Below are 4,217 nucleotides of genomic sequence, written 5' to 3'. Positions count from 1 at the left end.
TCGTGAGTGATGCAAAATCCTTTTGTGAAATATGTTCCAAGTATCTTCCCATGTTCTTGTTTTTCATCCGTGCTACGGTTAATCGCTGGACTAATTCCTTTTCTTTTGAGTTCATCTTTGTTGTTTCTGGAGTGTAATACTTTGATAATGCAATCAAGCCGTTTGCCATCCATGGAAGAATCAAACTTTGTGTTGGATCTTCTAATATCATTAAGCATGTTATTCTAAACTCGTGTGTATCAAATTCTTCAAATGGCTTATTACTCTCTAATCCCATTTCAACAGTTTTCATCATGTAATATATGACAAAGATTCCACAGTTGTAATCGTCATTTTGTTTTGGGTATGTTATTGATAAAATTTGTTAAATAAAATAAATTTGATAAAATTGTTATTGATAAAATTTTGGGGAATATCGTCACAACATAGGTAAATGTTCGTCCGAACATTATTAGTACGCTGAGAACAAATTCGTTAGCTAGACTTTAGGCTAAAATTAACCTAAATATATATGTTTAGAATTGAATGATTTTTTAATATGTTGTACATTTAAGTGAATACTTTAATTTAAAATGATAAAATTTTGGGGAATATCGTCTCAACATAGGTAAATGTTCGTCCGAACATTCTTAGTACGCTGAGCGCTAATTCGTTAGCTGGACTTTGAGCTAAAATTAACCTAAATATATATGTTTAGATTTTAATGATTTTATAATATGTGCTACATTTAAGTGTATACTTTAATTTAAAATGATAAAATTTTGGGGAATATCGTCACAACATAGGTAAATGTTTGTCCGAACATTATTAGGACGCTGAGAACAAATTCGTTAGCTAGACTTTAGGCTAAAATTAACCTAAATATATATGTTTAGAATTGAATGATTTTTTAATATGTTGTACATCCAAGTGTATACTTTAATTTAAAATGATAAAATTTTGGGGAATATCGTAACAACATAATTAAATGTTTGTCCGAACATTATTAGGACGCTGAGAACAAATTCGTTAGCTAGACTTTAGGCTAAAATTAACCTAAATATATATGTTTAGATTTTAATGATTTTATAATATGTGCTACATTTAAGTGTATACTTTAATTTAAAATGATAAAATGTTGGGGAATATCGTCACAACATAGGTAAATGTTTGTCCGAACATTATTAGGACGCTGAGAACAAATTCGTTAGCTAGACTTTAGGCTAAAATTAACCTAAATATATATGTTTAGAATTGAATGATTTTTTAATATGTTGTACATCCAAGTGTATACTTTAATTTAAAATGATAAAATTTTGGGGAATATCGTAACAACATAGGTAAATGTTCGTCCGAACATTATTAGGACGCTGAGAACAAATTCGTTAGCTAGACTTTAGGCTAAAATTAACCTAAATATATATGTTTAGATTTTAATAATTTTTTAATATGTTGTACATTTAAGTGTATACTTTAATTTAAAATGATAAAATTTTGGGGAATATCGTCACAACATAGGTAAATGTTCGTCCGAACATTATTAGTACGCTGAGAACAAATTCGTTAGCTAGACTTTAGGCTAAAATTAACCTAAATATATATGTTTAGAATTGAATGATTTTTTAATATGTTGTACATTTAAGTGAATACTTTAATTTAAAATGATAAAATTTTGGGGAATATCGTCTCAACATAGGTAAATGTTCGTCCGAACATTCTTAGTACGCTGAGCGCTAATTCGTTAGCTGGACTTTGAGCTAAAATTAACCTAAATATATATGTTTAGATTTTAATGATTTTATAATATGTGCTACATTTAAGTGTATACTTTAATTTAAAATGATAAAATTTTGGGGAATATCGTCACAACATAGGTAAATGTTTGTCCGAACATTATTAGGACGCTGAGAACAAATTCGTTAGCTAGACTTTAGGCTAAAATTAACCTAAATATATATGTTTAGAATTGAATGATTTTTTAATATGTTGTACATCCAAGTGTATACTTTAATTTAAAATGATAAAATTTTGGGGAATATCGTAACAACATAGGTAAATGTTTGTCCGAACATTATTAGGACGCTGAGAACAAATTCGTTAGCTAGACTTTAGGCTAAAATTAACCTAAATATATATGTTTAGATTTTAATGATTTTATAATATGTGCTACATTTAAGTGTATACTTTAATTTAAAATGATAAAATTTTGGGGAATATCGTCACAACATAGGTAAATGTTTGTCCGAACATTATTAGGACGCTGAGAACAAATTCGTTAGCTGGATTTTAAGCTAAAATTAACCTAAATATATATGTTTCGATTTTAATGATTTTTTAATATGTGCTACATTTAAGTGTATACTTTAATTTAAAATGATAAAATTTTGGGGAATACCGTCACAACATAGGTAAATGTTCGTCCGAACATTATTAGTACGCTGAGAACAAATTCGTTAGCTAGACTTTAGGCTAAAATTAACCTAAATATATATGTTTAGAATTGAATGATTTTTTAATATGTTGTACATTCCAGTGTATACTTTAATTTAAAATGATAAAATTTTGGGGAATATCGTAACAACATAGGTAAATGTTTGTCCGAACATTATTAGGACGCTGAGAACAAATTCGTTAGCTGGACTTTAGGCTAAAATTAACCTAAATATATATGTTTAGAATTGAATGATTTTTTAATATGTTGTACATTCAAGTGTATACTTTAATTTAAAATGATAAAATTTTGGGGAATACCGTCACAACATAGGTAAATGTTCGTCCGAACATTATTAGGACGCTGAGAACAAATTCGTTAGCTAGACTTTAGGCTAAAATTAACCTAAATATATATGTTTAGAATTGAATGATTTTTTAATATGTTGTACATCCAAGTGTATACTTTAATTTAAAATGATAAAATTTTGGGGAATATCGTAACAACATAGGTAAATGTTCGTCCGAACATTATTAGGACGCTGAGAACAAATTCGTTAGCTAGACTTTAGGCTAAAATTAACCTAAATATATATGTTTAGATTTTAATGATTTTATAATATGTGCTACATTTAAGTGTATACTTTAATTTAAAATGATAAAATTTTGGGGAATATCGTCACAACATAGGTAAATGTTTGTCCGAACATTATTAGGACGCTGAGAACAAATTCGTTAGCTAGACTTTAGGCTAAAATTAACCTAAATATATATGTTTAGATTTTAATGATTTTATAATATGTGCTACATTTAAGTGTATACTTTAATTTAAAATGATAAAATTTTGGGGAATATCGTCACAACATAGGTAAATGTTTGTCCGAACATTATTAGGACGCTGAGAACAAATTCGTTAGCTGGATTTTAAGCTAAAATTAACCTAAATATATATGTTTCGATTTTAATGATTTTTTAATATGTGCTACATTTAAGTGTATACTTTAATTTAAAATGATAAAATTTTGGGGAATACCGTCACAACATAGGTAAATGTTCGTCCGAACATTATTAGTACGCTGAGAACAAATTTGTTAGCTAGACTTTAGGCTAAAATTAACCTAAATATATATGTTTAGAATTGAATGATTTTTTAATATGTTGTACATTCCAGTGTATACTTTAATTTAAAATGATAAAATTTTGGGGAATATCGTAACAACATAGGTAAATGTTTGTCCGAACATTATTAGGACGCTGAGAACAAATTCGTTAGCTGGACTTTAGGCTAAAATTAACCTAAATATATATGTTTAGAATTGAATGATTTTTTAATATGTTGTACATTCAAGTGTATACTTTAATTTAAAATGATAAAATTTTGGGGAATACCGTCACAACATAGGTAAATGTTCGTCCGAACATTATTAGGACGCTGAGAACAAATTCGTTAGCTAGACTTTAGGCTAAAATTAACCTAAATATATATGTTTAGAATTGAATGATTTTTTAATATGTTGTACATCCAAGTGTATACTTTAATTTAAAATGATAAAATTTTGGGGAATATCGTCTCAACATAGGTAAATGTTCGTCCGAACATTCTTAGTACGCTGAGCGCTAATTCGTTAGCTGGACTTTGAGCTAAAATTAACCTAAATATATATGTTTAGATTTTAATAATTTTTTAATATGTTGTACATTTAAGTGTATACTTTAATTTAAAATGATAAAATTTTGGGGAATATCGTCACAACATAGGTAAATGTTCGTCCGAACATTATTAGGACGCTGAGAACAAATTCGTTAGC

Source organism: Macrosteles quadrilineatus, unplaced genomic scaffold, assembly GCF_028750875.1.
Source record: "Macrosteles quadrilineatus isolate MER2022 unplaced genomic scaffold, UCM_ALF_1.0 Scaffold_2__2_contigs__length_208266976, whole genome shotgun sequence".
Lineage (NCBI taxonomy): Eukaryota > Metazoa > Arthropoda > Insecta > Hemiptera > Cicadellidae > Macrosteles > Macrosteles quadrilineatus.
This window is presented reverse-complemented; position numbering follows the sequence as displayed.